The 24,627-nt window shown below is 45.8% G+C and overlaps 1 long non-coding RNA gene across 1 annotated transcript; it reads left to right on the top strand.

Annotated features, from left to right (window-relative positions):
* The first annotated feature begins 659 nt into the window (after nt 1–659).
* Nucleotides 660–14,841, top strand: LOC309859501. The gene is made up of 3 exons (XR_014308733.1): nt 660–778; nt 9,784–10,020; nt 14,440–14,841. It is a non-coding gene; the product is annotated as an uncharacterized lncRNA (long non-coding RNA).
* Nucleotides 14,842–24,627: the final 9,786 nt, after the last annotated feature.

The following is a 24,627-nucleotide window of genomic DNA, read 5'->3' as shown; positions in this document are numbered from 1 at the left end:
ACCTGTGAACTCTCATTTAAAAAATAGTACAAAATTACAATTACAAAATTGTTAGAGCTTCCTCTTTGAAGGCTTTGGAAAGATTCAAGAAAGTGAGGGACCCTGAGGTTAAGGTTTCATTAGCTTTGTAGTAAAGCCTCCATTCCCAGAATACTTTCTTTATAAAAGCAGAAAATTCTATGCTGTATTGTGCCACAAATTATTGTATATAAAGTAAGTGGAGAATCTAGGATGAATTGGAAGACGAAAAACGACGCGTCATATACAAAACAGAACAGACAGTAAGTACTGTAACCACTTGACAGTTACTTGGTAATTCTACCCATTTTGAGAACAGTAGAAATAGCAGTAGGAAATATCATGGAGAAAAAGATATTTTCTTATTTTCTTATCAAGGAGAAAGAGAGATTTCCTTAGCAGGCAAAAGGAAAGCCACAAAATCCAACTATCTGATTTTATCCTGAAGCCCTAGGATCAATATGTTCTATGAAGCATACACTTAGTTTAGAGGCTTATTAGGACCCTGCTTAATCCTCTTTTATACACTTCAGGATGTCTGGTTCCTTGTGGCCACAGATGAGCTGTCTTGGATTCTGTCCTCTCCCTCATTTCCACTGTCAGCTTACTTCCTGGTCTTCAAACCCTGCCGCTCCTGTCTCAATCATGTACATCCTTGGCCAGACTTTTCTCACATCTTCTCTCAATTATTTAAAGAACTCCCAGTGGGTCTGCAGATTTTTATCCTGACCCAGTCTCTACGTAGCTGCTGGTGGTAGAGGTAAGTGGAGAGTTTCATGGATTGGTTAGATGAAAAATTCAAAGGCTTGCAAGTATTAATCCCACTTATTAACACAGTTTGAATTTCGACCTTTTTTAAAAAATCAAAATGAAAGAAAAACAGTTTTTGCTGGCATTTATTAAGTGCTATCAGAATAATATATATATATATATATATTTTAAAATTTTATTTATTTATTTGACACAGACAGAGAGAGAGATCACAAGTAGGCAGAGAGGCAAGCAGAGAGAGAGGGGGAAGCAGGCTCCCCATTGAGCAGAGAGCCCGATGTGGGGCTTGATCTCAGGGTCCTGGGATCATGACCTGAGCTAAAGGCAAAGGCTTAACCCACTGAGCCACCCACACACCCTAGAACAAAGTTTTCATTTGAAAGGAAATAAGCCCATGGGAAATATCTGATTTAAAGTTGCAAGGGAAGCAACATCAATGTCCACCGATAGATCAATAAGGGGACAAAATGTGGACTTTCTATACAGTAGAATATATTCCACCTTCAAAGGAAGGGAATTTGGACACAGGCTACACTGTGGATGAGCCTGGACTAAATGTTGAGTAAAATAAGTCAGTTGCAAAACAACAAATTCTGTATGACTTGACTCATACGGCATACCTAGAGGAGTCCAATGCATAGAGACACAAAATAGAATGGTGGTTTCGGGGGCCAGGGAGGAATGGGTTGTCGGAGTTTCATGGGGACCAAGTTTCAGTTTCGCAGGATGGAAGAGTTCAGGAGATAAGACAGTTCACAGCTGCACAAGAATGTGAATGCCACTGGACAGGTAAACTGGTTAAAATGGTGAATTCCATGACACATATCTTTTCCTGCAGCTGGAACAATTGCGGTCGGCATTTGTAGCGGCAGTTCCTACCGCTTCGTAGCTGGGAGAGACTTTCCAAAAAGAATTCCTTGCAGGCTCAGAACTTTCCAAATAAAACATCCTCAAACACGGAAAATTTCAGAGACATGCCCTTCTGTCTGGTTTGGGACATCAGACTATGGTTGTCCTTGTTTAAATTCTGAAAAATCAAAAGACGTTTTGTTTCAGCTGATTAGGAAGTAACACAACCCCGGGGACTGATTTAGCCTCAGAGGCACACACGCGATCCAGAGTGAGGAGCTCCATTTCTGCACGAATAATCCAGGCATGCAGCCGGGGAAGCCGGGTGGTTCCTGGGACGCAGCTGTATGCTTGGAGATTTGAAAGACCGGCAAGATAGTCCTTTCTTTGCCGCTAATGGTGGCAGAGCGACTGCCACTTCTTTCTCCCCAACCCCAGCTATAAATCCAGGTCCGGGCTAATTGCACCCTGCCCCTCCAGCTACCTCAGGGCCGGGGGCGGGGGGGGGGGGGTAGGGGGGGGTGGTGGTGTTGGAGAGGATTAATGGAAATGAGGTGAGAAACCCGGGGAGCTGGTGACAGCAGGCACGTACAATGAAGCATTTTTGTAGCATCCCCCGACCTGGTCATGGCCGGGCCCCATGCCTCTGAATCTGGCCAGTAAAAGAGACCCACAGAATGACCGAGCAGCGCTAGACCCCAAAGAGTGAGAATTCAAAACCTGAGTCCTTAGGGAACTGGCTGCTCTCTGCTAATGCTTCTCCCAAGGCAAAACGTCCAGGGGAAGTCCCATCCAAGAGCACTGGCTCCTCTAAGTGGATTCCCCGGGGGAAAATGGTTCCAGGGATTCTAGAACGCTTGGAGTTAGGGTTTCTAGTTAAAATGATGCACCTGGTGAGAAAGTGTTATGAAAACCATCATATACACATGTTTATGATACATATAACAATGTATATAGTTTTTATATAGTATCAATAGGATAAAAATAGTATACGTTATTTTTATTATTAAATATTTTATTATAGTGTTTATTATAAAAATTAGAATAGATAAATAATGTTTATTATAAAAACGCTATGTTATTAGAAAAATAAGAATAGCTCGGGGCACCTGCGTGGCTCAGTTGTTAAGGGTCTGTCTTTGGCTCAGGTCATCGGGCTCCCTGCTCGGCAGGAAGCCTGCTTCCCCCTCTCTTACTCCCCCTGCTTATGTTCCCTCTCTCGCGGGGTCTCTCTCTGTCAAATAAATAAATAAAACCTTTTTAAAAATGTTTAATATAAAAAAATAAAAAAAAGCTTTGTAAATGATGTGAAAATATTCCTAGTCCTGGTCAAGGTTGATTTTTTTTTCTTTTTTAAAAAACATTATTATTATTATTATTACTATTATTTTGCTATTGTTTTACAAGCTTGCTCACAGCCAAGGCTGCTGGTAAAAGAAACAAAACCTTTGTTATTTTTCCAACATAGAATGACCATATGTGGACATTACATCTAGAATTAGAATCCTAGGATTTCTTGTAGAATTAAAGATGCTTTAGAGGGTTCCGGGGTGGTTCAATGGGTTAAGCCTCTGCCTTCAGCTCAGGTCATGATCTCAGGGTCCTGGGATCGAGCCCTGCATTGGGCTCTCTGCTCAGCAGGGAGTCTTTTCCCTACTCTCTCTGCCTGCCTCTCTGCCCGCTTGGGATCTCTTTGTCTGTCAAATAAATAAATAAAATCCTTTTAAAAAAATAAATAAAAATACCTAAGAGGTTATTCTAGCTTTCTCATGTCCATTTCATAGATGACTACACTGAGGTTAAAAAGAATAAAGAAACTTGTCAAGGCACACACACACAGAGCAGGAATTTAAAGGGGGAATCTTTTAATTAGATTTAATTAAACCTAATTAATTAAATCTAATTAAAAGATTCCCCCTTTTAATTCCTGCGTCTTGCTTATCCCATTCTGCACCCTCTTCTATACACTCTCTCCAGCTTTTCCATTACTCTGACTCTGTTTTCACTTGTATCCTCACACCCAGCCCACCCTGTCCCACCTTTGATCGTTTCACCATTGGAGAAAAGGGAAGTGGGACGTAAGGGTGCTCTATGGTTTGAGAAAACAAATATTGAAATGCTCAGTAAGTGAGGCTTACACTTTTAGGGTAACCTATTATTGTACCCCTTCTTAGAATGTTAGGGAGTCAAAGTTGGCTCACTTAAGTCTCATCTGTCCCTCTGAGACAAAGACAATTAACATTTACTGAACATTTATTAGGTGCCAGTTCCAGGCACTGGTTTAAGTGCTTTCTGTATACAGGCATACCCCTGAGACACTGTAGATTCTGTTCCAGACCACCATAATAAGGAGAACGTTGCAATAAAGTGAGTCTGATGAATTTTTTTCGGTTTCTCAGTGCATATATAAGTTATAAATAGATTAGACTGTGTTCTATTAAGTGTGCGGTAGCCTTATGTCTAAAAACAAATGTATACATCTTGGGGCACCTGGCTGGCTCAGTCAGTGGAACATGTGACTCTTGATCTTGGGGTTGTGAGTTCGAGCCCTGTGTTGGGTACTGAGACCATTTAAAAATAAAATCTTTTAAAAAATGATGTATATACTTTAATTAAAAAGCATTTCATTGGTAATAAATGTTAACCATCATCTGAGCTTTCAGTAAGATCACAGATCACCAAACAAACATAATAATAATGAAAAAGTTTGAAATAGCCTGAGAACTACATAAATGTGACACGGAGACATGAAGCGAGCAAACAATGTTGGAAAAAGATGCTGAGAGACTTGCTCACGCAGGGTTGCCACAAACCTTCTATTTGTAAAAATATGTAAGATCTGCAGAGAGCAGTAAATGGAGTGAGCTATGCCCAACTTAGCTCCCTTTTTTTCTTTATTTTATTTTATTTATTTATTTGACAGACAAGAGATCACAGGTAGGCAGAGAGGCAGAGAGAGAGAGGGGTAAGCAGGCTCCCTGCTGAGCAGAGAGCCCAATGCGGGGCTTAATCCCAGGACCCTGAGATCATGACCTGAGCCAAAGGCAGAGGTTTAACCCACTGAGCCACCCAGGTGCTCCCCAACTAAACTACCTTAATTCTTATACCTCCTCCATGACAGAGGCATGGGTATTGTCATCCTAACACTGATTTTACAGGTGAGGAAACAGGCACAGAGGGGTTAAGGCACTCTTTATTGGCACACACACACACACACACACACACACACACACACATAATGCTAAGAGTTACCATTTCTCCACCTGTGGGCCTGATACAAAGTAACTGAGGTAAGGTATGCAGTGCGCTGGGGAAGGTTCCAGAGATGCAAGGCAACTGAGGCAGCACTGGCCTCAGAATTCACACAGCCCAGCAGGAGAGGTTGGGGCACATGTGCAACTGTACCAGAGGAGGGACTGAGAAGGTCTAGTGCATGGACAAGTTCTTATGGGGCCCCAGGGACTGGCTGGGGGAGGCAGGGAGGCCCTTCCCACACAGACGGTAAGATTTGAGTGGAGTATTAAAATGAAGTAGGACTTACACAGTCAAGAAGGGCCAGGCCAGTCAAGATGTGGAAGAGGGCATGTCTGGCAGAGAACACAGGATAGGCAAAGTTTGGAAGCCTGAAAGTCTTATTTTTTACCCAGGGCCCTTGATACACTTATTCATATGACATTGTTGCTTCATTGTGGCTTCAGCAGGGACTCTGAAGAGAAGAAGGAGGAGGAATTGTGAGTCCTTCTCTCTAGTGCAATGTCCCCCAGCCACCCTGGGCCCCCTTTCGATGGGGAAGCCCCAGGGGGTGGGATAGGGACTATGAATCAGAGGATGACAAAGGAATGATTTGACAGCCAAATGCTTCCCCAGAAAGCATACAATAGTAGAGAATAGTACCCTGCTGGGCTAGGCAACCCCAACTGGGTTATGTTAATGCTCCTTTGGGCCAAGTAGAAGGAATGGGCCAAGTTAGAATTTAGGATAGGAAGAAATGGGACTCTTGGGGAAGACATAGAAAATATGGAGATCAGGGGCTCCTGGGTGGTTAAGAGTCTGCCTTGGGCTCAGGTCATGATCTTTGGGTCCTGGGATCGAGCCAGGGCTGGGAGTCTGCCTCTCCCTCTCCTTCTGCCTTTCTCCATTCTTATGCCCTCTCTCTCCTTCTCTCTCAAGTAAGTGAATAAAATCTTTTTTAAAAGGGAAAATCTAGAGAGCAAAAACAGATGGGACCTTCCAGTAGAGGGGCTGAGAGGGAACGCTGTGTGTGCAGAGAAGAAAGGGACCATGTAACAGAGTTTTGAGGCAGAATTTGGGGCAGGTATGAAAAAAGTGACTGCCTAAAAGGGACACTCTGGGTCTGGGGCTGCAAGGGCCACGGACTCTGAGGGGCTGTTCTGACAGCAGCTCCAAGTGACCACACATGCAGGCAAGCCTGGGCAGTGACTAGGGCTCCTGGGGGCACATCTGATGACTCTCCCAGGAGAGCCCCAGCTGGCCCCATTGTAGACGCAGGTGTGGTCCCCTGAGACAGCCCACCTCTAGGAGGGGAACATCTGTACCAGGACCCCTGTGACCACCTTTCTCTTCATGTTCACCTGCTCTGTGCTTCTCTTCGTAGGGGTGGACTTCCCTCGTCCACGTCCACCCACAGATGTTCCCAACGTAGTCAGTGAAATTCTGACGCTGCCACGAAGGGGTTTGTTAGAGGAGGTGGGTTAATCATTACACTGACTGAAACCTGGATTAACCAAAGGCCCGAATGGGTTGAGGTTTGCTCACAGTGGGAGATTGCTGATAATGGGATGACTCCGTTCAGGGCCCCTCTGGCACCCTCCTGGGAGGGGCTGGGGACAGTGGGTTGTTTTCTCTGGAGCAGACAAGGGCTTCTATCTACCATCTTCCCGGCAGCGTGGTGGGGAAGGCAATGCTTTCCACTATGTTTAGCCATTCTCCAGACCCTTCTGTGAGTCCTCTTCCATGGCACAGCCTCCCACTAGCTCACATCGGCGGGTGTAGCACTGCTCCCGGGTGTGGTTCTGGCCACAGTTCTGAAGGTCTGCAGGGTGCCTGTCACCTCTGTCTGAGAAGTGAAGCCCGTCAGAGAACAGCTCTGCCATTTGATTCTAGTATTTACTTAGCAAATACGCCTGGCTCCAGAGTCACGGAATTAGCAGAGCTCTCCAGTGCTGGGAGAAGGGTCCAGGCTGGGGTTGTGGGGAAACGACCATGGCGGGGCTGTCACGTGGGAGCTGCGCCCTTCCACCTCAAGCTGTGAGGTCTGTGAGGGCTGTGGGAGCTGCTGAGTCATTCTTTCAAGAAAGGCGTGAAGTGGGTGTAGCTGGTGAAGGCTGTCACACACCTGATAAACCTGTCACTCCAGAATCCCAGCGAACCTCTGGAGAAGCCTGGATGGGGCAATACTTGTCTGGAGAGAGGAGATACACTGTGACTGTATCTGTTGTCTTAAGGGCCCATTTGGGACCAAGATGGATTCCGGCCTGGGTGGACCCATGAGTCTCCACACAGAGATCATTTCTCTCTTCCACACTAGCCGCGAGGCCTACAAAGAGCAACTTCATAGTTTCCCCAGGCTTTGCCACCACAGGATTTCTGCATGCTAAGGAAAGATGAAAAGGAAGGACAAAGAAGATAAATGCAAAGTTTCAGATGAAAAGCAGGCTGATTTAAAATTTTCAGTAAAGTTTTGGTCCGTTCCCATTTTGTTATCTCATAGGCGTCATCAAAGTACCTCCTTCTCTCTAGTGACCACAGCCTTCTATTTTCTATATTCTGATGCTCTGACTTCTTGGGGACAGGCAGATCCTAAAGGGACTGCCCCCCTCCCAGGCTTAGCCAGTTCCTAGTGAGAGTAAACAACTCACCTGGGAGCTCTTTCATATGCAAACCAGCCAAACCCCAGCCCCTGACCACCCCCCTTACTGGGCTCTCACACCCTGGGCCACCATTCCCTCCTCCTAATCGTTCAAGGACTAGGGACCCAATGGGCGGGTGGTTGGGGGTGACACAGCCCCTGTGGCTCAAAGTCCTGAAAGTGTTCAGATTAGCCAATCCTAAACCCGCTTGACGTGCCTCATTCTTTCCTTCCCACAGAAATGACAACAAAGGCTCTGGCCCAGTTTCCACCTTACTCCCTCAGCCTCCTCCTGCCCCTGGTGCCTCCCCATGGGACCCTCTCTCTTGGCGTGGCATGCCCCCTCTTCTCAGGAACTGTAACAGACTGTCTTTTCAAGGGCCATCATCTCCTAATCTGTTGGCTTTACCACACCTGAATAATAATAAAACCCACAGTCTCCCCCAGTATGCGGAGCCCAGCCAGGGTGTACAGGCCATGAGACATGTGGAAAGCCCCCTTCCCTGGCCCCTGCTCCCACCCCTTGCCCAGTCCTTTCAGTCACGTGTTCTCCCATCAGCCCTTTGAAGATGATAACAAGCAGTTATTTCCCCTCCACTAAGAAACATGGATGAAAAACTAAGAGAAACACGGCCTGCCTTTGCTTCCCCGCTATGAGGGAAATGGCTTTCATTTGGGTCACTTTGTACACCTGCAGGAGCCTGACGGGTCAGCCTAGTTTCTGAGCACTTGGAACAAAGTGGGATGGAGAGGATGGGCTGAGACGGAGCTGTGCTGCCGGCCCCCTAGAAAGTCCCTCTCTCCTTGTAACCCAGTTAATGCTCACATGGCACTGACTGTGGCTGTTCCTTCAGCAGGTCAGACGTTGAAAGGAAGGATGTGATTGCATTAGAAAACCTCTACTGTTTTTAAAAAATCTCTCTGCTAATTCCCTATTTTCCCCAACAGTCTTGAAATCCTTCCATCAAAGCACAAGTACCCTCTTTGCACGTGAGGTAGGCACTCCTCTCCAACATGCTGAGGCAAGGGAGTCTGGAGGGCATGACTTAATGGGCTAAGAACAAAAAAAGAACACGAAAGAGTCTGTGGATGAGTCCATTACTGGGAGGTCACATTACTGGGAGGCCACTGATGGTATATGAGCCCTCTGACCTGCCACTTAAGGACGGTACTTCACTAACTGGCCTCAGGCTCTCACTTGAGGAGGGAGATAGGTGGAGGGACTCCTATTGTTTGGCCCTGGCAGGTGGATAGGGCCTTCCCTCGGGTGCCCACTGGGTGGTGAATAAAATGGAAACTTCTCAATGATCATCTCTCAGGGAGAATGTAGGGGTTTTTAGAAAAGAAGTCTCTTTCTACCCTCTATGCCCTATGTCTATGGCATTTCCTCCCTACTATCCTCCTTGTGTTCCTTCACCGTCTTCATCTCATTCAGATTTTTTTTTCTTTAGGTGAAGGTGTTGTTAAACTCTGGAAAGCCAGGGTGAAAAGGCCTGACCCTTACCTCAGCTATAGAGACAGTCCTAATGACAGCTAGCTCCGTGGCCACTCAGCCCAAGCACCAGTCAACAGCAAGCATTTCTGAGAGCCTGCCCCCTGTTGCACCTGCACTCAATGCCAGAAATGTGGGGACAGTCAAGAGGCTGCTGCCACTATGAGGCAAAGACTGTCTTTTGTTGGGACAAAGAACCCAGGACCCAGGCTTTGGTTGTGTCAGCAAGGGTTCCAGAGCCAGGCCATATGTAGGATGAATGGGCAAAGGGAGTGGAGAGTTTTCTAATAGAGGGGAAATGTGGCTATATCTTCAAACATTTGAGGGCCAAGGAGGATAAGAAGGATTGACTTGCCCTTTGTGTACTCAAGGTTAAAGACCAACCAAGGAAGACAACCTTGGGAGATGCCTTTGGCAAAGAGAAGGGGCTGCAATAGGCTTTCCTGGTTGGCATGAATTCCCTTGCCCTGGAAATATCTAGAACAGAATTACTTCAAACACTAATTATTCAGACGGATGGATTATGCTTTATTGATGAAAACTCAGAGGTAAAAATAATTAATCAGTGGAAGATATGGTTTCTGCTTTATGAATCCAGTACTGAAAGGGAACATAATACATTTCCATGATCTTAGAAAACTGACGTGTGTGTGTGTGTGTGTGTGTGTGTGTGTGTGTGATTATACAACTTGTTAGGTGAGCTCTAGAGTTGGACTAAAATAGCTATAAACCCATATACTAATGGGCTGGACTACAGTGATGATCTGTGTGATTTTACTCCTAGATATACTCATGGGAAGTGAATCAAGATAGTAAAAATCCTAACTCTTGACGTGTAGTAAATGCCTGAGGAATTGAAATGCACTGGATTAGAGAATCCAAGATGGTGGAGGAGTGGGAAACCTTCACTTCATCTGGTACCAGGAATTCAGATCATCCTGAACATCTGTGAACTCAACCGGAGATCTAAGAAAAGAATAGCTGCAACTCTACAAATAGAAAAGTGACCCCTTTCTGGAAGGTAGGAGGCACGGAGAAATGAATCTGAGGCGATATTTGGGAAGATAGACCTCAGAGGGAGGGAGCCTCTGTCAGCCAGCTTCTGATAAGTGATACAGCAGCAGAGGAACATGGTAGGGATGTCCACTAACACCACTGCTATTCAACATAGTACTAGAAGTCCTAGCCTCAGCAACCAGACAACAAAATGAAATAAAAGACATCTGAATCGGCAAAGAAATCAAACTCTCGCTTTTTGTAGCTGAAGTGATATTCTATGTTAAAAACCCAAGAGATTCCACCCCAAAATTGCTAGAACTCATATAGGGAATTCATCAAAATGGCAGGATATAAAAATCAATGCACTCATGAAAGAAATTAAGACACAAAGAAATGGAAATACATTCCAAGCTCATGGATTGGAAAAACAAACATCGTTAAATGTCTATGCTACCTAGAGCAATCTACACATTCAGTGCAATCCTTATCAAAATACCATCAACATTTTTTCAGAGCTGGAACAAATAATCCTAAAATTTTTATGGAACTAAAAAGACCCCAAATAGCAAAGGAATGTTGAAAAAGAAAACCAAAACTGGTGGCATCACAATTCCAGACTTCAATTTCTTTTACAAAGCTGTCATCATCAAGATAATATGCTATTGGCATAAAAACAGACACATAGATCAATGGAACAGAATAGAGGACCAGAAATGGACCCTCAACTCTATGGTAAACTAATCTTCAACAAGCATGAAAGAATATCCAATGGAAAAAAAAGAGTTTTTTCAACAAATGTTGGTGGGAAGATTGGGCAGCCACATGCAGAAGAATGAACCTGGACCATTCCTTATACCATACACAAAAATAGGCTCAAAGTAGATGAAAGTCCTAAATGTGAGACAGGAATCCATGAAAATCCTAGAGAAGAACACAGGCGGCAACCTCTGTGACCATAGAGGGAGAATCAGACTCCCTGCTGAGCAGGGAGCTTGACTCGGGACTCGATCGCGGGATTCCAGGATCATGACCTGAGCTGAAGACAGTCATTTAACCAACTAAACCAATAGGCACCCCTCTCCTCTTGCTTTGATGGTGACTGTAGTTTTGATGTCTTTCCCCACCACTCTTATCCCCCCTTCCTGACTTCCTGCTCAGGAGAAACTATCAGGAGCATTGGGGTGACCCACGAAATTGCTAAATGATACCCTCCCTCTGGAGGTCTGTCAGGTGTGGAACATGGGCAGATGTCACATGTCACATTCTGTGGGTCTTCCCACCTGGCTCCAGACTAGACCATGCCTGGGGCTGTTTGGCTGTGGCCAGGTGTTATGTGTTCTATCAAAGGACCAGCTTCTGCAGGGAGGAGTTAGAATCCATGATCTCATGATTAGTTTCAGCTGCCACTGTCCCACCACTTCCTAGGTGGCTTGATTGTTCCTGTTGTTTATTTGAATTGAATGAAATTGATTTATCTTAACGGCGAATTCAGACCATTTGCAAAAGATACAGATTGGGACTTGCGAATGGGAGTTGGGTTAGGGATATGATCATCATGACTTTTCCTCCGTGATATCCTAGGGCAGGATGTGAGCACAAGTGTCTTTATGCAGAACAGCTGCTTTGCGTAAATATTGCCAAAGCCCAGGGAGTCTTGTTAGGGTGAGATGAAAAGGTAATAATTTCAAAATCAGTGGGCTCTGGAGTTGCTGCTTTTCCTGTCTCTTAAAAAAATAATAATGATAATTAACTATCACTTCACAATGTTTTGAATGCTAAAAATTCACTTATCCCAATATTATGCACTCATTCTTTCCTCTGTCCCATAGTGACATGCACTGCACAGCACAGCAGAGTGGGAACTATTGCAGTCCCCGGCCATGTGAGCTATTCCTAAGGCCATGCAATATAGTCTTTGCTCCCTGATGCATTTCACCTTATTTGAAAGAAAGCATATATGCATTCTGGGAGGTGATTTCACTGCCATAGGAGTTGTAGAAACTGTAGATTATAATAAATCACAAAAGGCAAGCAGGAAGGGGACTTCAGGGTCTCCTGCTTGAAACTGAGCTGGGATCATCTCCCACAAATGGGTTCCTCTCCTCTCTTCCATGTGCTAGAAAATGACACTTCCTTTCACCAGTCTAAAACCTGGAAGCCCTTCTTGACATCATTTTCTACCCCCTCGACGTCCAACCCACCACCACACTCTATCTGTCCCATTCATTCTACCTCAGAGGCATTTTGTTCTTGTCTCACTGGGTCCAAACGCTGCTCTTGCCGCCCTCCCTACAAGTCTCCTAAGGTCTCCTGGCTTTCAGGCCATCCTCTCGCCAGCTGTGAGGATGATCCATAAACCCTATCACAGCCTGGAAGGCTCGGTGTGGCCTAACCCCTGCTCCTCGATCCATTCTACCTCGTGTCCTTTTCCCTTGAGTGACCACACTCCAACCACCCAGGTTTATGTAACTCCCCCCAAATGCCCAGGTGTTCTCACCTTGGGACTTCGCACACTTCTTCCTTTAGTCCTTCCCTGTTCATGCTCCAAGTGTCAGCCAAACGTCACTTCCTCAAAAATGTCTTTCCCAATCCTCCCCCATCCAAACCCGTTTGTCCTGTCCAAGCTTTCACTGCACCCTTCGTTAGCTTCCATGAAGACCCAATGTGCATGTCTTTCATTATTTTTTTTAACATATATTTTTTTATTTGACAGAGAGAGCTCACAAGTAGGCAGAGAGGCAGGCAGAGAGAGGGGGGAAAAGCAGACTCCCTGCTGAGCAGAGAGCCCAATGTGGGGCTCCATCCTAGGACCCTGAGACCATGACCTGAGCTGACAGCAGGTAACCCACTGAGCCACCCAGGCGCCCCCATGTCTTTCATTATTGACCATTTGTTTACTGGAATCCCACCACCGAAGCCTTGGCTTGTTGCACATGACTGTTTTCACAGTTAAAGGGTGGCTCTTAAGGAGAGAAGATTGAGGTGGGATAGTCATCAGGATGCCTCATCCTTTGGGTAATAGCATGAGTAGGGACCTGGCAAAAGGGCAGCCTACATACATTATATCATTGAGCCATGAGGACATCATCGCAAGGAGATGTAGCTAGTTAGGAAACGGTTGTTGTTTGGGCAAGTGGTAAAGAAGACCTGGGTGGGGGGCAGCCGGGGACGTGCCAAGAAAGCACATGTTTCCTGTGTGTTGAGTGAAACAACAGTGAGAGAGATTCAAGGGAAAATGGCCCTAGGTACAAGGGTAGTGAGAAGTTAGGCATGGGAAAAGGGACAGAATGAAAGCACGGGATTTAAAGGAGTTTTAAAAATAACTCTAAGGGGACGCCCAGGTGGCTCAGTTGGTAGAGCATCTGACTGTTGGTTTTGGCTCAGGTTACGATCTCACAGTCGTGGGATGGAGCCTCACATCGGGCTCTGTGCTCAATGCGGAGTCTACTTCAGAGTCCCTCTCCCTCTCTCTCCCCCTCCCGCTCCCATGCTCACGCTCTCTCTGTCTTTCAAATATATAAATACCAAAGTAAATACATAAATAAAATCTAAAAAAATAATCACTCTAAGGTTAAATTTGTTCATGAGTCCAGAACCTTCCTCAATACCATTTGCAATTTTTTTTTTTTTTTTATAACTTTGGGCTTTTAAAAAAGAGTTCACTTTGTAACTCACTGGATGGTGGCACATCAGTGAAAATACGGAGGGCAAGAGAAGGACCCATGGTGGACTCAACGGGCACAGGCTGCAGTTCCCCAGGGTCTTAGAGCCGGCCCTGGGCAGTGGTCTTCCAACTCAGAGACTGTTCTCCCCAATCAGTGTATCTCAAGAATTCCTCCTTCTCTTGAGTCATCCCTTCTCTGAGAAGTCTCTCTGCCCCCCTTTGGGCCTTTGGGTGTCCCTCCCCTGTGCCAGGGCCTAGCAGAAATGCCTCTGGTGGAATAGCTACCCCACTCCATTGTAACGTCCCCTTGTCCCCAGGCTCACCTGGCATGCGCTGTCTCTGTTTATTAGCTGGGTGGTCTTAGTGGAAATTCGTTCCCAGCCCTGCATCCACCTGTTTGGGCTGGTCAGTGCACCTGAGGCATTCATTCACTCAATCATTCATTCATTCATTCATTCAACAAATATACAGCGAGCTCCTATTAGGAGAACATAACTGTAAGCCAAATAGGCAAAGCACCCGCCTTTGTGGGGTTTCAATGGGGAGACCCAGGCACGGAGCCTGTTTACAGACTTATGGTCTGTCAGGTTCCGAGGGGAAGAGGGAACAAGGAGCTGACGTTGCCTCCCTCAGGATTAGGGGTTAAACAGAAGCCTCCCTGGTAGTCCAGAAAGGGATATTTGATAGCAAATGATAGTAAATGATTTATTTTTAAATCAGGGGGAAGAGTCTCTAAGGTAGCACAAAACTAAAACATTGGTTTTTTCCTGTAAAAAGCTAGAAGAACCCTCTAGCAGTGAGGAGAGAACGGATGTCGCTGGGCAGCTGTGACGTCAGCTGAAAGGAAGAGCCAAGGTCGCTCGGGCATCTTAGGAAGACTCTGCCTTAAAGACTGATAATTATGGTGTCCTTTCTGATCCTGCACAAGATTCGTCCGATGTGTCCGAGTGGATTAGAGTGGAGAGTGGAAGCAGAAAAGGAGCCAAGGACAAGACGCAAGAAATAAAGAAGAGCAGGACATGCCAGGACAGGGAGATTTCCTCCAGCCCCTCTGTTATAAGTCCCACCAGTGCCATTGGGGGGGATTAAAAGTAATACGTGTGCATGCTATTTGCAGCTTTTGCATGTATGATTTATACTTATGGTAACAGTTGAATAAATAGTGTATATTTCACTTTATAGTGTGGTTTAGCTGTTCCTAATAAGCCTGTCTTGTTTATATACAACCCCAAATTAAATGCAACATATAGGTCTAACAAAGGACGTGGATCTGGGATGTACTGAGAACATTTAAAACCCAATTACAAGACAGCAAAAACGGTCCAGTTTTTTAAAACGGGAAAAGATCTTAGCACACTTTACTGAAGAAGAAACACAGTTGGCAAAAAAAGGACATGAAAAGATGCTCCGTGTAACCAGTCATTTGGAAAATGCAAATCAAGATCACCAGGAGAAATCACCACGCGTATGGGAGCAGCTAACCTTTCAAAAACGAACCATACCAAGTGCCGGCAAGGATGGGGGAAACTGGAGCTCTCCCCGGCTTTCTTAAACGTTAACAACACCCCCGCTGTAAGGTCCAGCCATTTCACTTCTAGGTGTTTCCATATTCAAGAGAAATAAAATCGCCCGTCCACTCACAGACTTAAACGTGAATATTCATAGCAGCTTTACTGTACTAGCCCCAAACTGGAAACAAATGTCCTTTAACAGATGAATGATTAAATAAATCAATTATGGGAATAATTGGAATACTAATCATTGGAATACTATACTAATTTATTATATATTAATATATAATATATTAATACTATTGTTAATAGTGTTATTAGAATACTATTATAATATTAGTATATTAGTAATATTAGTATTAGTAGAATATTAATACTAATAATTGTATTAATTTTTACCAATTACTAATTGATACGAATATCAGTAATATTAATATTAATAGAATATTAATCTTAATATTCTATTAATATTTAATAATTAATTTGTACTGTAAATCAATTATGGAATAATTGGAATACTACAATGGAATACCACTCAGAAATCAAAGGAGTAAACTGTTGATATATGCAACACTATAGACAGATTTCAAAGTAATTATGCAGAAGGAAAGAAGCCAGATAAAAGGAGTACCGACGGTAAGTTTCCACTTCTGTAAAATGCAAGCCAATGGATCGTGTCAAAAACAGATCCTTGATTGTGTGGGGAGCGGTGGGAGGGGGCAGTAAGGAGGGATTACCAAGGGCACGAGGAAGCTTGGAAGCAAGGGTCATGTTCATTGTCTCGATGGTAGTGAGAGTTTCAGAAGTGTACACAAAGGTCAAAATTCATCAAGTCATACACAGCAAATATGTGCAGGTTATTTTATACTATCAATAAAGCTGTTCTGGTTTTTTTTTTTTTTTTTATCATGTATAAAACGTGGGGTGGGGTAGGGAATAATAGTGCTTGAATGGCAGGAAGCAAGCAAGGTTTGTCTTTAAAGTTCTGACACCCCAAAATGAGTGGGTGGTCCCATTAAGTGCCACCCTGCAGGGTGACGTCTGGGCAGCCCTGTTTCCTCCTGGGATACCTATAGCACACTCCTCTGGTGTTCTGGAAGGCTCAGGAACTTGACCATTCCCATTAATCATCTCACATTTGGATTTTCATGAACCACACAGCTTCAGATTTTCCTGTCTGTCCGCGGAGTGAGCGGGGCTGGAGACTTTGACACCTTGTCTTTATGAACGTGTGTTCTGCACATGTCTTCGGTCACCATGGAGATTTCCAGCTGATTCAGGTTTATAAGGAGCAAGAAGTTTGAATTAAGCAACAGTGCATAGAACACGAAGTAGTAGGATATTTCTTGCAGGATATTTCTATAAATGTTCCATGTGCAACAGTGACATGTGGAGGGAACAGACGCCCAGGATTTTTACTTTGAAGTAGGTTTTTTCATGAAAGGGAATTGATAGGATAGTGCTTGCAGGAGGAGCGAGAGCCGGCTTGAGTCCCACGGGTCAACTGGGTTTTTCTGCTGCACAATACGTAAATGACGCTCTTAAACCTCAGTTCCCCCACCTATAAAATGGGCATAAGATCTTAGAGTTATTGTAGGGAATCTGAAAGAAAATAGCTCCAAAGATGTTTCCTTTAAAATATTTTCACTGTTCGTCACAAATGCTAAACTAAGTGTTTCCAAGTTTGACTTAAGGGAGTGTATTAGTCTGATCCAGCTGCCGTGGCTATGTACCACAGACGGGGTGGCTGAGACCACAGAAATTTATTGTCTCACAGAACTGGAGGCCGAAAGTCCAAGACTGAGGTGTCTTCAGGATTGGTTTCCTTCTAGGGCCTCTCTCCTTGGCTTGCAGAGGCCCATCTCCTCCCCCGTCCTAACATGGTCACCCTCTTTGTGCGTCCGTGTCCTAAGCTCCTTTTCTTATAAGGACAAGAGTCATTTTGGATTAGGGCCCACCCCAATGACCTCCTGCTAACTTAATTGCTTCTTGAAAGGCCCTGTCTCCAAGTATGGTCACATTTGGAGGTACTGGGGGTTAGAGCTTCAACATACGAATTTGGGAGGACACAGTTGAGCCCATAACAGACAAGACAGGCAGGAGGCATGAGAATCGGATCACAGCATTTTTTTTCAACTCACCTACTATATTGGAAAATGTACAGTATCAAGTACAGCAGAGCCAGTGCAATGGGTCAAAGGTCACGAGCGTCCATGGAAGAGGCCACCCACCACCATGTATGTGAGTTCCATTTCCATTTCGCTGATTTCCATTTCTCTTTTGCCCCCTTTCCTCTTTTCAGTGGAGAACCACCAAATCAATGGTGGCGGGCAGAAGTAAGTCTGGGACATCATCTATACGGACACTTATTAACCAAGTGGCACCTCAGTCCCCGGAGTCCCTCTCTGGCACCCTCCCCTTCCCGGAGGTGGGCTGGGGCAGGCTGCAGGTGGGGTGACACTGAGACAGGTGGGCGGGGTGGAAACTGGGGGCCAGGGCTGTGAACACTGGCTTCGGGCACTTGTGTCCTGCCCGCCAGGGAGCGACTTCATTCTTTTGGTTTTATTTACAAGGGGCAGTGAGGGATTTAGAAAGAGGCTGTTCCAGGATGGAGTGTTGTCACCTGCGTGGCACCCTGGCATAGCATCTCAGATGAGGTGGGGAGGAAGAGAGCTGGACCAAGGCCAAGCAAGGAACCCCTCCCGGGCCAGTGTCCCTGGATTGGATCTCAGGTGTAAAAACCACTGTTTGGGGCTGACTGGGGAGTGGGGTGTTGGCCTTTTCCAGGACTTGGAGCAAATGCAGTAGGGGACCCCCAAAGGAAGGGCCCCAAGCAGTGAGGTGACCATGCTGTGAGGCGCAGAAACACAAGAGGAGGCTTCACCCTCGTGCCACCCAGATTCAGGCCACTGGGGCGCAAGACAGCAGAAGGCAGGCACCTGCGAGTCGGCTGAGACACAGGCCTCCTGCTCACCAGGCAGGGACATGACCTCATCTGATAACCCAGACAGGGCCAGGGGTACAGGATACGTGGGTTTGCAGGCATCTGCATGGGTCACCTGAGTCGGGATGAGCACCTGAGTCCTCTAGGCACAGCCTTCATCGCCAGGGATAACTTCCTGCCTCACATGTCACAGAGACCGGTAGTCAGAGTGCTGGAGACAGGTCTGAGCTCTCCCAGATTACGGTGGACCCCTGCAGGCTTTCACTTCCAAGTTTTTGCGGGTACATCATGCAATGAGCTGTTGCCCTAACTCTCCACATTATTTGTGTCCAGGCGCATGAGCCCTGAAATTCGTGCAGAGCTCTGTGCCTGTTTTGAGTGTGTTGGCGGGGGTGGCAGTGGCATTTTTCTGGGGAGGAGATTCATCTGGTTCTGCTCAGCCAGGAGAGCCGGCGTGCGCCACGGCACCAGTGACTCACTACCGTGTCCCACGCACAACAGAACGAACACTAGTCGATGGAGGAAGTCTGGTTGTCATCTCAGGAATCAACAGTAGCATCTGTTTCTGAACCTTCATAAATTATCACTGAACAACAGAAATGTGTAGTCTCCCAGTTCTGAAGGCCGGAAGGCTGAGATTGAGCTGTCGGTAGGGTTGGTTTCTTCTGAGGGCTAGGAGGGAGAATTCGCTCTCTCTCAGCTTCTCCTAGAAATCCCCCCATTCCTTGACTTGTCAATGGCATTCTTCCTGTTTTCTCATATTGCTTTCTCCTGTGTTTCTCCTGGCTTTCGCCTTCTTCCACTTAAAAAAAAAAATTTTTTTTATTTTTTTTAAGATTTGTATTTGTTTATTTGAGAGAGAGAGAGGGAGGGTGAGGGAGAGAACACGAGGTAGGGGGAGGAGCAGAGGGAGAAGCAGACTTGTTGCTGGGCTGGGAGCCTGATGTGGGGTTTGATCCCAGGACTGCAGGATCATGACACTAAAGGCAGACACTTAGCCGACTGAGCCACCCAGGAGGCCCATGGCTTTCCCCTTCTTAGAAGAAAACCAGTCACACTAGGGCCCACGCCACTGATCTCATCTTAAACTGGTCATCTACCTCCAAATATGATCATATTCACGGGTACTTAGCATTTGAGTTCAACATCTTTTGGGTTTAACCCAGGACAACTCCTATGTGTGTCACCACCATCATCACATGCTTATTTGTGAACTGGGCTGTTGAACTCAGAGAGCCTGAGCTGTCTGGTGCGGTGCGACCTCTCCTATAGATTCTGAAGATGTTCCTGCCTGGTCCGTGTGAGCAGATCCAATCACATGATCTATCATTTAGGACCCCAGGCTGACCTGATCTTAAAGACAAAACTAAGGAAAAGAGACTCCAGTGGCCACACTTGGCTGGGAATACAGGATCAGAGTCTGCAAAACTGATTAAGGAATGTTTCCAAACAAATGGACTACTGTAGACTTTTAAATGAAACACAAACAAACAAACAGACCAACCCAAACCAGAAAACCTTAGGGAACTGAGAGAATCTGATTTCCATATTTACTACTTTATATGATTCAAGTGTTTAGACTTCAACAAAAAATCACAAGGCATAGGAAGAAATAGGAACACATGGCCCATGGAAAGGAAAAAAATAAGTAAGACTTATAGCCAGATAGCCAGACTTTTTCATAGTATTGAAAAAGATGAACAGAGTCTCATACTATCTGATTTCAAAGAAGATTACAAAGCTATAGTAATTAAAACAGTGTGGTCGTGACACAACAACAGACAGTGAGTGCAATGGAACAGAACAGCGAGCCCAGAATTAAATCCTCACACATAGACCCTAAGCTCCCTTGATTACTCACATGAGTGCCAAAACCATTCAATGGGCAGAGGGAAGTTTTTTTCAACAAATGGTGCTGGGAAAAAATGGATATTCGCATGCAAAAGAATGAATTTGGACATTGACCTCACACCATTTATAAAAATTAATTCAAAATGATTAATAGATCTAAATGTATGAGTTAAAACCCCAAAACTCTTAAAAGAAACCAGGGATAAATCTTCATGACTTTGGATTTGGCAATGGATTCTCAGATAGATATCAAAAGCACAAGCAACCAAAGAAAAAGACATTAATTGAATTTCATCAAATTAAAACTTTTTTTGCATCAAAAGACATTATCAAGAAAGTGGAAAGACAACATACAGAATGGGAAAACATATTTGCAAAACATGTATCTAAAAAGGGTTTGATATCCAGAATATCCCACAACTCAACAACAACAACAACAAAAACAAATAACTCGCATTAAAAGAAATGGACAAAGGGCTGAATAGACGTTTTTTCCCAGAGAATAAATATGAAAGGCCAATAAGCATATGAAAAGGTACTCAACTGTTACTAGCCATTAGGAAAATGCAAATCAAAACTGTAATGAAATGCCACTTCATACCTACTAGGATGGCTATAAGTTAAAAAAAAAAAAAAAGTTGGAAAACAAGTGTTGGGAGGGCATGGTGAAATTGGGACCTGTGTGCATAACTGGTGTGAATGCAAAATGGTACACTCACTGTGGAAAACAGCATGGCGGTTCCTTAAAAAGCTAAGGGTAGAAGTCTACTTCTGGGTATATATACCTTCAAGAATTGGAAACAGAGACTCAGACAAACTTGTATGCCGGTGGTCATTTTGCAGAGCGGTAGAGAGTTTCTGTTTAGGGTAATGAAGAAGCTTCATGAATAGTTAGTGCTAATGGTTGCACAGCACAGTGAATGTAATTGATGCCACTGGACTGTGCACTTAAAAATGATTAAAATGGTTTCTGGTTCCACATGGAAGGAGCTTGGAAGTCACATCCCACCCTAAGAACAAGTTAAACACTGAATGGACGGAGAAATCAACAACTCTTCTGGATCCATGAAGGAAGGACACAGGGCAAACCAGGGCGTCCAAGACTGGAGAGACAGCCAGGTGAACAGAGGGAATCTTGGCTTCCAGTGGTGGAGACTGAAAGTAGAACTGTCCACAGTGGGAACCAGTGCCCCAATGGGGAACCAGAACTGCAGTTGATGAATTACTGGAGGCTCAGTGCTCACAACTCTGAGAGCTAAAAACTCCAGGGGGAGCCAGTCCTTGGGGGACCTCCACCAGTCTAGTGAAGTTTATCAGCAGTAGAGCTCACAGGAGAATCCCCTGTTGGGGGCGGGCAGGAAACCAACCTGAAATACACCAGAATGCTCTGTTCTTTTTTAGGAGCCCTGACCTCAAAGGAAACTAGTTAACCAGAGGCTAACCTGCTAGTGTATTAAGCTAGGGTAACTGACCTTGGTAAGGGAAGTGTCTAACTGTCCCCAGCTCTAGCTTTGCCCATGGGAAAGGTGAAACACCCAATTCCAGCCCACTTGGGCCACCCTGTCCACCTAAGGGTGAGAAAAACACTGAGACACATGCCTGAGGCTCACAGTCCAGAGTTGCTGCCTCACTAAAGGACAGAGACCTAATTGTAGGACTACAGAGCACCTATCCTCAGCACACCTCATCACGACCTTACCAAGCAAGAGCCTGTTTGCAGCAGTGGGACATCACACCTAGCTATTGAGAAAAATAACAAGCCATATCAAAAGGGAAAAACACGATCGGAAGAGACAGAGTAAGCATCAGAACCAAACATGGCAGGGATGTTGGAAATAAAAATAGTTAAAATGAGGGCACCTGGGTGGCTCAGTTGGTTAAGCGACTGCCTTTGGCCCAGGTCATGATCCTGGAGTCCTAGGATTGAGTCCTGCATCAGGCTCCCTGCTTGGCAGGGAGTCTGCTTCTCCCTCTGACCTTTCTCCTCTCATTCTCTCTCAACTAAGTAAATAAATAAAACCTTTTAAAAAAATAGTTAAAGTGACAAAATTTGTGTTATATGCATTTTAGCCTGATAAAAAATTATGAAAAAGCAATCCCACAGACAACTAGTATTATAAACACATTAAATTTATTTATTTTTTAAAAGATTTTATTTATTTATTTCAGAGAGAGAGAGAATGTCTGCTTGGAAGCATGTCTGATTGGAGGGAGGGGCAGAGGGAGAAGCAGCCTCCCTGCTAAGAAGGGACCCGATGTGGGGCTTGATCCCAGGACCCCGGATCATGACCTGAGCCGAAGGCAGACACTTAACTGACTGAGCCACCCAGGCGTCCCAACACATTAAATTTAAAAAGCAAAACCACACGGCCTCTGAGAAAGTGAGTTCTCAGTTCTGGAAAACTTTCAGCTCCTAGTTCCAGTTCCTCGGGGGCTCGTCACTACTTCTGGCCCCCGGGGGTCTCTAAGACACCCCCATTGCTCAAATTATGTTTGTCTTTCCTTGAGCTCCCTCCAACAGGTTTCTGTGTTTGTAACCAAACGATCCCTGATTTGGAGCGACTTCCTTTAATCTGGCCCTCTCTATATGCATTTGTCCATAGGGTCCCTGACACCCGCTAACATTCAGTGGCTCCATGGGAACATTTTTAAGGGGGGGGCGGGGAATGCCAGATTGTGTATGACGTTTCGAGACATCGCTTATCATCAGAGTGTTGTCGACTGTAGAACACATCTCTGGGAAGTTGTTAAAAAGCTTTTTAAAACTAATTAACTTTACAAATTAACTGTAAATTATACATTATAATTTCTTTTAGAGCTACAAACCTCTTCGAGTACTGAATTCTGGGCTTATGTCTGTAGACTTTTTTTTTTTTTCTTTACCAGCTGTGTACAGTCCTTCATTTTATTTTGAGCTTTCTCAGAAATCAGCTTAATTCTATGCACCGGATATGGTCCACCCTCAAGCACCGTGCATGCAGCAATTTTCACAGCATGAAACCTTCTTTAATGTAATTTGTTTAATTTAATTTCCTTGATTGATGTGCTGCACACCTCAAGCCAGAATGTAAGCCTCGTGAGTCCAGGAGCCCTGTAATCTCATTCACCTTGATATTGTTCCCAGCTCCTGGGCACCGGGGACTCAAGAAATACCTGTGGCATGAGGGAATCACAACTTCCTGGCCCTCCTATCACTTTTCTCAATGTCTACCAACCTGCAAACCCTCCAAGGTAGTTCCCAGACCACAGATGCAGTCCTGTGGCCATATTCTTCGTTTCTTTCCCTCCTTTTTCTCCAAGGATTTTTTTTTTTTTAATTTGTTTGAAAGAGAGAGAACATGAGAGGGAGAGAGAGAGAGAGAGAAAAAGATCATGAGTAGGGGGTAAGGATAGAGGGAGAAGCAGGCTCCCCACTGAGCAGGGAGCCCCACGCAGGGCTCCATCCCAGGACCCTGGGATCATGTCCCCAACCATAGGCAGGCGCTTAACCGACTGAGCCACCCAGGTGCCCCTGGGGCCACACTCTTTCTCTCCTTCTTTGAACCACTTGGTCTCCCATGTCCCAGGCCACCTCTTACATTTAGGCCATTCGGCAAGTAGCTCCTCTTGTTCTCCTTCTGAGAAACACACTCTGCTCCAAGGTGGCGATCAAATCTTTGCTGGGGGGGCGTGTAGAACTTGTCGTACCCTTGGGGATGAGGAGGGCGCCATGGCACCCTGTTCCACCTGGTGACACACTTGGCGCTGGGAAGGGCGTCCAACATGGCGCAGATGCAGGGGCGGGTGAGGGAAGGAGAGCGACACACCTGCATACCAGTGTGGCCTCCACTGAACAGGACGCAGAGTCCGGGGGAAGGGAGGCACCTGAGAAGATGCCATTTGCGGGGAGAACGCCATTTTGCTAGGAGTGAGGGCCCAGCACACGGCGGTGAGGCCTGGCAGCCGGGGTGTATACCCGCCCGACACCCTCTCCTGTGACGTGTCCAACAGCGGAGTCTCGTGACGCAGATGGCTTCTGGACGGAGGAAAAGGCAGGCGCGTGGCACTGTGCCCCTCACCAGTGCTTCACCCAGTGGCCATCCCCGCGGGTGGCTGCCACCATGGGAGGTTACGCCCAGCTCACCCCCACGGTGCTGGGCCAATGGCCACGGCTCTGCCACAGGAGAGGTCCACGTCCACGAAGGCCGTGGACAGGAAGGGAGCAGAGGCGGCGGACAGGACACAGTGCAGGTGAAAGCTTGCACAAGAGCTGGTCCCTAGAAGGTTCCCTCTGCTTCCCTTGCAGACAAACCTCTACACCAAAGCTGCGTTTTCTCCCGGTGTTATCCCACGGATGTTTAGCTTGTCACAGTCTCCTGATGGTTTAAAGAAGAAAGGTAGTTTGGGAAGCCAGGGTCTATGATTTCTGGAGACGGAGAACCCCAAGGGCAGCTCTTGACTGAAACTGGGGGAGGTCGCTGACTTCGGTTCAGCCCCAGAGGCTTCCCTCCCTGGGCTTCCAGGCGACAACACTGAGTGGACGTGGTGGTCAGCATGGGCCAGGGCCCTCGTCTGCTTTTGAGAAGTGCCCCCTGGTGACTGTAGTGCCCTGTGGAGGGGCCCCAACATCTGTGAAATGGGAGGTGTTGTGGAGGTGGGAGGCAGGACCCCCAAACCCCT

Source organism: Mustela nivalis (genome assembly GCF_964662115.1).
Source record: "Mustela nivalis genome assembly, chromosome: 2".
Taxonomy (NCBI): Eukaryota; Metazoa; Chordata; class Mammalia; order Carnivora; family Mustelidae; genus Mustela; species Mustela nivalis.
This window is presented reverse-complemented; position numbering and strand designations above follow the sequence as displayed.